At 36.0% G+C, this 12,711-nt stretch overlaps 1 protein-coding gene across 2 annotated transcripts in view; it reads left to right on the plus strand.

The window, feature by feature from the left end:
* Positions 1–12,711, plus strand: part of MARCHF1 (membrane associated ring-CH-type finger 1) — an 833,928-nt gene that overhangs the window by 356,943 nt on the left and 464,274 nt on the right. The gene's annotated exons all lie outside the window — the stretch shown is intronic.

Genomic DNA, 12,711 nt, shown 5'->3' on the forward strand with positions numbered 1-12,711 from the left:
TTCTTTGTATATCTACGGTGTCCGTGGTGATTTCTCCTCTTTCATTTTGGATTTTGTTTATGTGAGTTCTTTCTCTTTTTTCCTTGGTAAGTCTTGCCAAGGGTTTGTCAATTTTGTTGATCTTTTCAAAGAACCAGCTCCTTGTTCTATTAAATTTTTCTATAGTTTTTCTGTTCTCTAATTCATTTATTTCTGCTCTGATTTTTATTATCTCCTTTCTTCGGCTGGTTTTTGGTTGTCTTTGTTCTTCTTTTTCTAGTTCCTTAAGGTGGGAAGTTAAGTGGTTCACTTGGGCTCTCTCTTGTTTGTTCATATATGCCTGAAGTGATATGAACTTCCCTCTTATCACTGCTTTTGCTGCATCCCATAGATTCTGATATGTCGTATTGTCATTTTCATTAGTCTGTATATATCTTTTGATCTCTGCGCTTATTTCTTCTTTGACCCATTCATTTTTTAAAAGTATGTTGTTTAGTTTCCACATTTTTGTGGGATTTTTTTCCTCTTTTTTGCAGTTGAATTCTAGTTTCAAGGCTTTATGATCAGAAAATATGCTTGGTACAACTTCAATTTTTCTGAATTTGCTGATGTTGTTTTTGTGGCCCAACATATGGTCAATTCTTGAGAATGATCCATGTACACTGGAGAAAAATGTATATTCAGTCACTTTGGGATGAAATGTCCTGTAGATGTCTATCATATCCAGGTGCTCTAGTGTTTTGTTTAAGGCCACTATGTCTTTGTTGATTCTCTGTTTGGATGACCGATCTAGAGCCGTCAGCGGTGTATTGAGGTCTCCAAGTATGATTGTGTTTTTGTCAGTTTTTGTTTTAAGATCAATAAGTAGCTGTCTTATATATTTTGGTGCTCCTTGGTTTGGTGCATATATATTAAGAATTGTTATGTCTTCTTGATTCAGTGTCCCCTTAGCCATTATGAAATGGCCATTTTTGTCTCTGAGTACTTTTCCTGTCTTGTAGTCAGCATTATCCGATATGAGTATTGCTACACCTGCTTTTTTTTGGATGTTATTTGCTTGGAGTATTGTTTTCCAGCCTTTCACTTTGAATTTGTTTTTATCCTTGTTACTTAGATGAGTTTCCTGTAGGCAGCATACAGTTGGATTTTCTTTTTTAATCCATTCTGCTACTCTGTGCCTTTTTATTGGCGAGTTTAATCCGTTTACATTTAGTGTAATTATTGATACTTGTGGGTTCCCTATTGCCATTTTATATCTTGCTTTCTGTTAGTTTTGTGTCTTGTTTGATCCTTCTCTTTTGTTTTTCTATCTTTTGTTTTTATTTGGTTGTATTCCATACATTTTTCCACTGTTGCTATCTTTTTTATCTCATGTGCTTCTGTGGTGGTTTTTTCAATGGTGGTTACCTTTGAATAATGAAAAGGGTCCCTACCCTGTTCATTGTAGCGAACTATTTTGTGAGTACTTTTGCACTCCATCGTCCTTTGCTACTGTTAATCTCCATCTTCTCCCCCTCTTTCTTTTTGTTGTTGTCACAGTTTAAATTTGGTTTTATTGTGTTCTTCTTGGAGCTTTTACTTGTGGCTCTGTTTTTTTTTTGTTCTTTGTATCTGATTGGAGAACCCCCTTTAGTAATTCCTGGAGTGGGGGTTTTCTGATGATAAATTCCCTCATCTTTTCTGTAGCTGTGAATGTTTTTATTTCTCCTTCATATTTGAAGGATAGCTTTGATGGGTATAGTATTCGTGGCTGAAAGTTCCTCTCTTTCAGGACTTTAAATATTGGGGTCCATTCTCTTCTAGCTTGTAGAGTTTCTGCTGAGAAATCTGATGATAATCTAATGGGCCTTCCTTTATATGTTGTATTCTTCTTTTCCCTGGCTGCCTTGAGAATTTTTTCTTTGCTGTTGGTTTGTGTCAATTTCATTATGATATGCCTTGGAGTAGGTTTGTTGGGGTTAAGAAAACTTGGAGTTCTGTTTGCTTCTTGAACTTGAGGCTTTAGTTCTTTCCACAGGCTTGGGAAGTTCTCATCTATTATTTGTTTGAGTATGTTCTCCATTCCATTTTCTCTCTCTTCTCCCTCTGATATACCTATTATTCTTATGTTATTCTTTTTGATGGAGTCAGATAATTCTTGTAGGGCTATCTCATTTTTTTTAATTTTTGAGTCTCTTTCTTCTTCTCTCTGTTGTGCCTCAAGTTGCTTGTCTTCTATTTCACTAATCCTCTCTTCTATCTGACCTGTTCTATTAGCTAAGCTTGTTACTTCGTTTTTCAGCTCGTGAATTGAGTTTTTCATCTCTGTTTGATTTGTTTTTATAGTTTCAATTTTCTTGGACATATATTCTTTGTGTTCATTGAGTTGTTTTCTGAGCTCCCTAAATTGCCTTTCTGTGTTTTCTTGTATATCTCGGAGGATTTTTAGGATTTCTATCTTAAATTCTCTGTCATTTAGCTCCAAGGTTTCCAATATATTAAATTTTTTCTCCATAGATTTTTCCTCATCTGGCTGTGTTACCTCTCTTTCTTTTGTATCCATCATGTTCGATTTTCTCTTCCTTAATGGCATCTGAGGGTGGTTTTGTTGATAGTATTAATGAGATTTAATAAAGAATAAAAAGTTTAAAAAAATAATAAAAAAAAATCGAAAAAAGTTGTTTTGTTTTTTTTTTTAAAAAATTAATAATGTAATAAAGAAAAATAAAATAAAATAAAAATTAAAAAAAAAAAAAAAAGGAAAATTTTCCCCCCCTCCTTTTTTCCTCTCCTCTCCTCTCCCCTCTTTCTTGATAAAATCTTGTGGTGGACTGTGAATTATAACAAACAATGCCTGTGATGGAGGGCCTGAATTGGGGAAAAGTAATAAAGGGGGAAAAAAAAAAAAAGAAAAAAGAAGAAAAAAAAAAAGAGCGTATGGACCCACAAAAAGCAAATAAGGAAAAAATTTGGGTCAAGAATAAAATGATTTGCTTTTAGGTGTTGGTTGTCTAAGAGTTATGATGAGAGGATTAAGAGGAAAACGGGGGGACAAATTAAAAAATTACTATTGTATTTAGTGGAACAAGAACTAGATAATATGGAGAGCCAAGGATGGGAGCACTGCTAGTGAGTTAAAAAGGTGAAGTAAAAAACCCCCAGAATGCCACAAACATAAGTTTGAGTCCCAGATAAGATAATTTGTTTGTTATTGAGGTTTGAGTGAGAGGAGATGTAAAGGAGAAAGGAAGAAACTAATATAGAGGGAGAAAAGAAAGAGAGAGAGAGAAAAAAAAGAGGGAACCACTAAAAGAAGAAAAAAGAAAGGAGAGAGAGAGAGAGAGTTAAGGGTTTTGGAGTGCAACCCTCATAGAGAGAAAGGAAGAGAAGAGAAAAGATAATGGGAGATGTAACACTTATGGGTAGTGTAGTTCAAGGAGAGGAGAGAGTAAGACCGGTAGAGAGTTAATCGGCCAAATTGGAGGAGGAAAAAAAAAGTATCAAGAATGAAGATAAGAGAAACAAACGAACAAATATAATAAAATGGGATAGGTTATAAAGTCTGCAGATTATTCTTGATTTTGAGAGGTTATCTTCTTGCTTTTTCTTTTCTCTCCCTCTTCCTGGTCGGTGACTCTGTACCCCGGGTTTTGCCCCTTTGCCACGCTCAGGTGGAGGTTTGCAGTTGATAAGTCTCTATGGCAATGTCATGTATTGTGCTTTAGTCTTGTTGGCAGTCTAGGCTATTAGCATTTATAGGCTCCGACAGTGAGAGAGTCCGTGTTTCTAGAGCCTTTCTCCTAGTCTTTCCTTCCTCAATTAGTAGCCTGATAATCCAGCTATGGGGTTGCTGCTGCCTCTGCCTGGATAGTAAGAGGCTCAAAGAGCTGGCAACTCCCCACTCTATTTCCACTCAGCACAGGGCTCTGGGTAAGGCTCAGTCAGTCAGAGCTGCTAGCATAATCAGGTGGGCTTTCCGGCCATTCAAAGACCTCTGGCTCTGCCACTCTGTCCGGTAACACAAGCGCGTGTCCACTTCCGGGGCGCTTGGAGGAAACGCTCACTCACTGGCTGCACGCGCAGACCAGGATATCCGGCCAGCAGTCTCACGCTCTGAGTGAAACCCCCAACCGCAGGGAAAAGTTGCAGCGTTGGAATTGAGTCTCGCTCCGTCCCCATGCGCGGCTTTTGCAAGGCGCTGGGGCGGCCCGAGATTCCGCTTTGGCCCACACAAAGGCCCCTGACTCTGCTCCTCTGTGCGATAACACGGGTGCGCACTGCCGAGGCACTCGGAGGAATCGCTCACTCCTTATCTGCGCGCGCAAACCAGGATATGAGGCCGGCCGCTTTCCCTCTGAGTGAAACACCCTCAGGCACGGAAAATCTCCACCGTTGGAATTAGTTCTCACTCCCTCCCGTGCGTGGCTTTCCCAGGGCGCTGGGGCTGCCCAGAGACTCTGCCCTCGGCCCACAGAAAGGCCTCTAACCCTGCCTCTCCGTGAGGCAACACGGGCACTGACTCCCGGGGCCTAGGAAGAAATCTCTCGCCCACTAACTGCGCACCAGCCAGGAGACCGGGTAAAATGGCTGCGCCGCTTGTCTTTCTTTGTTTGGGTTTGGCGCGAGTGTTAGCTTGTATTGCCCGGGTTGCCACAGGATCAGATTTTCCTCGGCTTGGATCTCCGTGCCACAGCCTGGTTCGGCCGTTTGTTTCGCGGCCTGGATGTATTCACCCCCTTTGCCCGCCTCAGTTTCTATATTCACAGTTACCAGAGAAAGCCGCCCTGTTTAGGTTAGTGAGGAAGGCGGAGCATTTCTTACTCCCTAATTCCTTCGGGGTTTGGTTATATATTTAGCCAATTTTTCACTCAATCATACCTTTGGGTGTATTGCGAAGCATCTGGAAGCTCCAAGTATAGGTTTTTCTGTTTCTGGTTGAAGATCTTGTTGAGTTTTGGGGGAGATTTATCGGTATCGCTTCCTACCCCGCCATTACTCTGACCCCCAATTATTTTTTTAAAAAACTATATTTAATCTTTACTCTTATTTTAAATGTAAGTATATGTTTAATGATTGAAATATTTTTCTATAATGTTAAACTACAAATATGAGTGGTTAATGCTTAGTGCTTACTCCATGACAGGTCATATGTCAAAAAAGTTTCTATACATTATCTTATTTAATTTAAGAATTAGCATAGTACTATTGTATTAATAATTAAATCATTTTTATAAAAGAATGAAAAAAAGAACCTTTCTGCTTTAAAAAATTAAAAAATTTAAATGATTATTATTATTTAAAATAAATAAGATATTTGAGTAATTAATATATTACCCTAATTCATTATAATTTGGAGACCTAATCATGACTATGAAGAACATTCTATAAAAATGATATACATCTGATAAATTTTTTCATTTATTCTCCTTAGTCTAGTAATACTTTTAAATATTTTAGAGCTCCTCTTCAAATATTTTGTAGTTTACACCCTTTAATCATTTGAGTGAATATGTTTTCTTTATAATATTTTTCTTTGTAATAGCCTAAAAAAATCTGTAGTACTTCAAAGTTAACTATATTAAGAATCTGTTCTATTATTTATGTTTCCTTTTAGACCCTTTATGTGGAGAATTTTTATGTGTGTGTTTAAGACCCTTTGAGTTGTGGATAAGGAATGTGTAATTGACAAGCAATAAACTCGATAGCTAGACAGTTAAAATTTTTTTATATTTACTGTCACAATTTGATGGTTTGTCTTCTTCTGCCATAAGATTTGATATCTTTTATCTCCTGTGCTTTTCTCTTTTATTTTCTCTGCTATGCTTTATGGTAAGTCATCAATAGTAGCAGATTCTCTGCCTATTTAAATTGAATCCTATTTTACTGAAGTGTATTGCCTCATAATATTCCTGTCTTTCTACTAGGAATCATCTTACATGCACAGGATAAATACAACATCTATTGTCACAGAATCCCAAAAATAAAAGGTATTTCAGAAGCTATTGAATCCAGTCTTTAAACATATTTTAAAATTATTTCCTTAATTGTCCCAATAAGTGGTTATGTATTTACAACTTGAACATTCAAGTTTCTAAACTTTAGACTAAAAGAGTTGCCTGCTTTTATTTTCACAGAGCTCTAATTATCTTAATTTTCTTTATTGTACTGACTCAATAGATCTCTGTCAGACTATATTCAAAACATTATTTCAAAATACACCACCTTGCCACTTGAATTCTTCCATTTACTAACCTCTCCTTCCTCTCTTTTTTGGCTCTTTCAAGCCCCTAAAACCACAAGTAAGGTAACAGAAAATGCAGACACTGCTTTGTACTCTTCGATCTCAGGCTACTTTTTAAACTGCTTTTCTCTGCTCTTGGCTCTTACTACAACATTCTTAGTCTTCTCTTTATATCCCAGGCTATTTCCCTTGGACTTGGTGCCCACTGTTACCATCTGACTAATGCCCTGGCTCTGGCTGATTGATGATCATTGGCATTTCCTAAAACAATGCTTTCTCAGGACCTAATGGAGACAGCCTGCCTGCTAAGACTCGATCCCCAGAACCATCTGCCTTCATCTGGCGCTTTGTTCAGCACTCACATCTTATGCATTATGTCTCATAGGCTATCCTGTGTTTTGCTTCTCATATGGGTTGTTTTCCAATCGAGCACATCTATCTGCTTATGGAAGCCTGGATGTCCATTGGGATATTATTTCCACTTTCCTGTCTATTCAAGTACTAGGTCTTTCAATATGCACAAGTTTCAGTATATTGCGTTCTAACTTTTGTATACCTATTATTTGTCTTTCACCAGGAAGTATTACTAATCTGAGCAAAAACTTCACTAACTTTATGAGGAATAGATTGACTTGTATAGAGCTAAACATGAGGATATCTGAGTGCCTTTATTGATTCTCTTACTTGGTACTGTATTTGTAATGTAGGCATGAAAATTTATTGGAATTTTTTAAAGTCCAAAAGAATAGAATCTGAGAACTAACTGGGTATAACCCCAATTAAACAATGGTTTTTAAGAGACCACTGAGTATACAAAAGTATCTCTTAATTCTTTTGAGAACAAAATTGTTTATTCCTATTTTTAAACCAGCATGTTTTAAAAAAAATTTAAAGCCAGCATATTTATTCCTTGAAGACGTTTAGAAATGAGACATGGACTCCCGTCAGAATTTAATAACACTTCTTTTCAATAACCATACTATTCCCTGTTATGAGGTAAATGACCTCTCCCCTAAAATATATGTTGGAGTCCTAGTCCTCAGTACTGAAGTATATGATTTTATTTGGAGAAAGGGTCTTTATAGACATAATCAACTTAAAATAGTCATTAGTGTATGTCTCAATCTAGTAAAACTGGTGCCCTCAAGAAAAAGAAAAATTGGACATGGAGACAAAAATTCATGGGGGGAGAATGCCATGTGAAATTTGGAAATATTCTGCCACAAAACAAGGAACTACCAAAAGTTGGGACCTGACAAAGACACTTTCTTATTCCCTTCCAAAGGACAGGGCCATGATGACACCTGGATCTCAGATTTCTAGCCTTGGGAACTGTGAGAAAATAAATTTTTGTTGTTTAAGCCACTCAGTTTTTGCTACTATGTTACAATAGCCCTCTGACAGACAGGTTCTTTGAATCATTTTTACTGTTAACCCTCCCCTGAAAGTGTATGGATAATACACTTACAGTGAACTAATGAAAAATGTAATCCTAATGTATTTTAGGAGAACATTGAGCATACAAAACTATCTTTTAATTCTTTTAGAACATGATTACTTATTTCTTTCCTTTTTTTTTTTTTTTTACAGAGACAGAGAGAAAGTCAGAGAGAGGGATAGACAGGGACAGACAGACAGAAATGGAGAGAGATGAGAAGCATCAATCATTAGTTTTTCTTTGCGACACAGTTGTTCATTGATTGTTCTCATATGTGCCTTGACCGTGGACCTTAAGCAGACCGAGTAACCCTTTACTCGAGCCAGCAACCTTGGGTCCAAGCTGGTGAGCTTTTTGCTCAAGCCAGATGAGCCCACGCTCAAGCTGGTGACCTCGGGGTCTCAAACCTGGGTCATTCTGCATCCCAGTCCGATGCTCTATCCACTGCGCCACTTCCTGGGCAGGCTATTTCTATTTTTTTAAGCTAGCATGTATATTCCTTGCAGACCTTTAGAAATAACCAAATAAAATAAGAAATTAGATACTCATTAACTTTGAGTAGCTGAGATAATGATCCCAGAGAAAATGTTTCCTAAATTCACTAGTATTTTTGCATGGATTGTTATTTTTAAAGTAATGTTATGTTGTAATGTATTTTCTGACATGGATGAATATAACATTTTAATTTACCATTATAAAAAGAAATATCCTAATGGAAAGTAAAGAACAACTAGAACTTTAACTCCTAATTTGTTGCTTATGTTTTTAATTGTGATTAATTAAAATAATTTTGTTAAGCATTACATACTCCATATTCAGACAGCTAAAATAGGTACACTCTCCTTCTAGAAACGTGAAAAGTGATGTTCAGGACAACACAAAATTTGATTTTGTTTAATTGTAAACTCTGTCCACAAAGCTAATTAAATAGATGCTGATATTCTTTGGATTTTTTTTTACTACTTCTAACATATTTTTAGAAAATAAAATGAAATGATTTTTTTTTTCTTTCCTGCAGCTCATTAAAGAAAAAGCAACAAAGATTAGCTCTTTGAAATTAATAAAGAAATTCTGTTTCTGATGACGTTATTTTGTCACGAGCATAATATAAAGAATAAAAACTAGTACAACTGATCATTTCAGTGCCTGATGTAATTATCACATATGTTATATCTCTGTGAAGATTGCTATTGATCCTCCAAAAGACTGAAATGAACTCTTTGGCTCCATTGTATTGTGCTTCAACCTCAGAAAGTAGATGTGTGCAAATTAAGACCAATGCTTTAAGAGAATAAAATCAAAGATCTTGAGAGTTTATCTCATGTTCATAGTTTCAAGGCTGATCATCCGATTGCTTCTGAAAGGTCTTTGGAGACAGAATTTCAACATTAGAAAGATGTTATTCTAATTATAAAAGATAATTGCACATACCAAAATAATCATAATTGGATTCCAACAATCACATTGAGCCCAGAAAAAAAACTCACAATGTTATAAATGCTTCGTTACATTGCAGGATTTGTTTATAAACCAAGAACTAGAGATTTTAATTATTTTTCCATTTTATCTCTCCCTCTCATTATTCCAACTGATCTTGTTTTATTTGTTTGAGTTATTTCCAAACTCTTCTTTATAAGTATATGCTTCAGCATTTATCCAGTAAAAATAGCTTTTAAATCCAAGTTCCTTTCTCCTTCTCTTTTACAAGATGTCGTAAAGTTTTTGTGCAGTGATATCTGGCTCTTATATTCGTCCCAATAAGCTCTAACAGTGGCCTTGTGTGGTGGCGTGTTGAAAACCCACTCAGTGCGGGTGTCCTCTCTCTCACCAGGGATGTGCTATGAGATATCTTCCCTAAGTTAGAATGCTTGTTGCCATTTTCAGAATTCACTTACAGTTCTTAGCTTTATTGTTTCTATGTCTTGTATCAATGCACTTATAATTTTGATATTGTTTGGCGTAGACTTTCCGTTTCTTCAGCTGTTGGCCTGATTTCTTCCCTATCCCCACCACATGTTTCAATCAATGTCTTATTCTAATGGGCATACACAGTCTAAATCAATTGATAACCTTAAACAAAATTTCTCTTTTATTTGAAATAGTGTCTCGCACTCCCGTATGCCAATTCCTCCTTAAGTTAAACTATTTGGACTTATAATAAATTATTGGTGTTCAAATTTTTTTTAACTTACCATCAACATTCTATATAATGTTTCAATTATTGATGTATTACATCATATATTTTTCAAACTAATTTGGCTGTGTAACTCATATCTCCCTAATGATGTAGTAAACTCCTTGACTACAGAGATTGTCCCACATAATTTTGTACATCAACTCCTGAATCTATGGCTCTTCTCTGGTAGCAAAGCCAGTACCTGTAAGTACTCAGTTGCTGAATGCATTGCTTCTCATTTATTCCATTGGGTTTAGTTACTGCACAAGATGGACTGTGATCTCACAGGAAAATGCATTCCACAACAGTTCTTTTAAGTTTTGTATTGTTACAGAATGAGTCTCCCCAGGGGGACTTCATGCTTCTTGTTGTCGGAGCACTTTAGTTGTTGCTTAAGGAAAGGTGTTAGATGCAAGTCATTGACGTTAGCTGATATGTATTTCAAAGCAGAGAATATTAGAACACACAAAGTGTTAAAAGCATGTACTTTTCTTTTTTTTCTCTCTCTCTGATACAGTTTGAGAATTTAAAATCTCAATTTGTGGAGATACTTAATACAATAGTAGATAAATGTGTATCAAACACACTGGTTATTAATATTTCTTGTTATTTCTGAAGTATTCACTTGAAAAGACATAATAAACTTCTTTTGTCTAATGTGTAAACTACTCTAGGAAGTAAATATCTTCTTTTGAAATTTAATTTATTTTCTAAATTTTAAGATAAAAGAAAGCTAATTGAAATAACTCAACCACATAAATCAAATTAACTTGAAATATAAATATTTTTAAAAAATCTCAGTGTAAACAAAGGATAAAGCTCATATGCATCATGAGGTCAAGGATTAAGACAGCCCTTTAGTGAATTCAAGCTAAAAATCTTCTTTCATGTAACTTCAATGAATATTTTAAGCAAAAGTACTGAAGTCTAAATTATCTGGAAAGCTGCCTTAGCTTTTCATGGAACTTTTCATGGATATAAACGCTGAGGACATTACTTTTCTAAACAGATTCATAATTTACATTTCAGTATTTGTCACACATGGTTAAATTTACAGACTTCTATTTCTAACTTTTTCTTAATTAAGGTATTTCTTCTAGGCAGAGGGATATGGTATTATTTTTAAAGTAAGGAAATGTCCACTATACAATTACAGGTCACAGATGTTATTTTTAGACCTTATCAACTTAACTTTGGATATGACATTTTGGGAAGAACTTGGTGTTTAGTCACTTCATTAAGCTTCTGTGTTTTATAAGCACACTTTGTAAACTAAGATTGATGATGAACAAATGCTGAGATTAAGGTTATTTAAACTGTATGTTTTTTACTATTTTAAAGCAAGAGATTGCCACTAGAGATTTATATTAATATGCTTATTGTTCTAAGGCTATTTTATTGACCTACTGCACTGAGTCCCAACATTGTTATCAGATTTATTTGCATATTTTAAAGAAATGTATCCAGCTCAGGTTCCCTCTGAAGCACTCCTGAACTTGAATCTGTGGTAAAGTAAGTCTCAGGTATCTATCAATGTGCCATAAAATACATGCAATTGGGCCAAATGGATGCTCAGGTCGCAAATTTAGGATGAAAAAGTTAGGCCACACTTGAAACTACATCAATTTATTTCAGCAAATATTTAACTTTAAGATACTTTAGCAAGCTTTTTTTGTTTTTTTGTTTTTTGAGAGGGAGAAGAAGGGAGAGAGATGAGAAGCATCAACTCATAATTACATCACGTAATTGTTTGTTGATTGCTTTCTCATGCGTGCCTTGACCCAGGGGCTCCAGCTGAGCCAGTGACCCCTTGTTCAATTTAGTGACCTTGGGCTTCAAACCAGCAACCTTTGGGCTCAAGCCAGTCACCATGGGTTCATGTTGATGATTCCACACTTAAGCCCATGACCCAGTGCTCAAGCTGGTGAGCCCACACTCAAACCAAATGAGACCATGCTCAAGCTGGTGACCTCAGGATTTCAAACCTAGAACCTCAGCATGCCAGGTCAATGCTCTATCCACTGTGGTACCACTGCTCAGGCAGCAATCTTTACGTTAATTATTTTTGTCTTCATTACCAAAGAGAGTACTTACCTTTTTTATTTTGTAACGCTATCCCAAGCTTAAACAAACTGGAATGTCTTATAGAAAATGGCATTATTACTGTGGAATACAAAGCTGTTTGAGGATGAATTGTAGCTAGAAATTACTTGGAACATCTCCTGTGTGATGAGAGACAAATCAGAGCTTACATGCAGTGCATGTGGATATAGAATACAACAAATTTTCTAAATATTGCTTCTTTTGGTGTAAAGAAACACAAAAGATAGCAGGAGATCTAATCTACTCATGATTTCCAGAAATTTTAAAGTGTATATATTCAAAATGAGGAAAAGAAAATCTGTCTTTTAAAAAACAGAATACCAAATACCCTAACAAAGGAGAAATGATCACAGGGGAAAAGTGATTTTTTTTAAAGTTAATGTATTTTGCAAATTCACTCCACAAGAGATTATTTTTCATACAAAGCACAGAGATTCGGATCAATCATTTATTTATTTCTAAATTATATTAAGAGCACAATGAAGTCCTTAAGAGAGTCTGTTTCCTTCTTAGAAAAGCAAGGAGAGGCTACTACTGATTCTAACACATATATTTCAGGGAGCACAGGAATGGCAGTAAAGCTGAAATGTAGTGTGGAGCTCTGTGTCTCAGAACGATGATGCTTCTGCCTCCTGTTGCTGATGTCTTATTAAGGAAGGCGCAGGGAATGTTAATCTTTTTCACCATCACCCAGAGAATGACATTTGCACTTGTTCCTAATCCGTCCTCTGCCTCTCTCTCTTTCCTCTCCCCTTCTCTCTCCCCTTCCCTCTCTCCTTTCTGTTTCTGTTCTTA

Source organism: Saccopteryx leptura, chromosome 1 (assembly GCF_036850995.1).
Source record: "Saccopteryx leptura isolate mSacLep1 chromosome 1, mSacLep1_pri_phased_curated, whole genome shotgun sequence".
Lineage (NCBI taxonomy): Eukaryota > Metazoa > Chordata > Mammalia > Chiroptera > Emballonuridae > Saccopteryx > Saccopteryx leptura.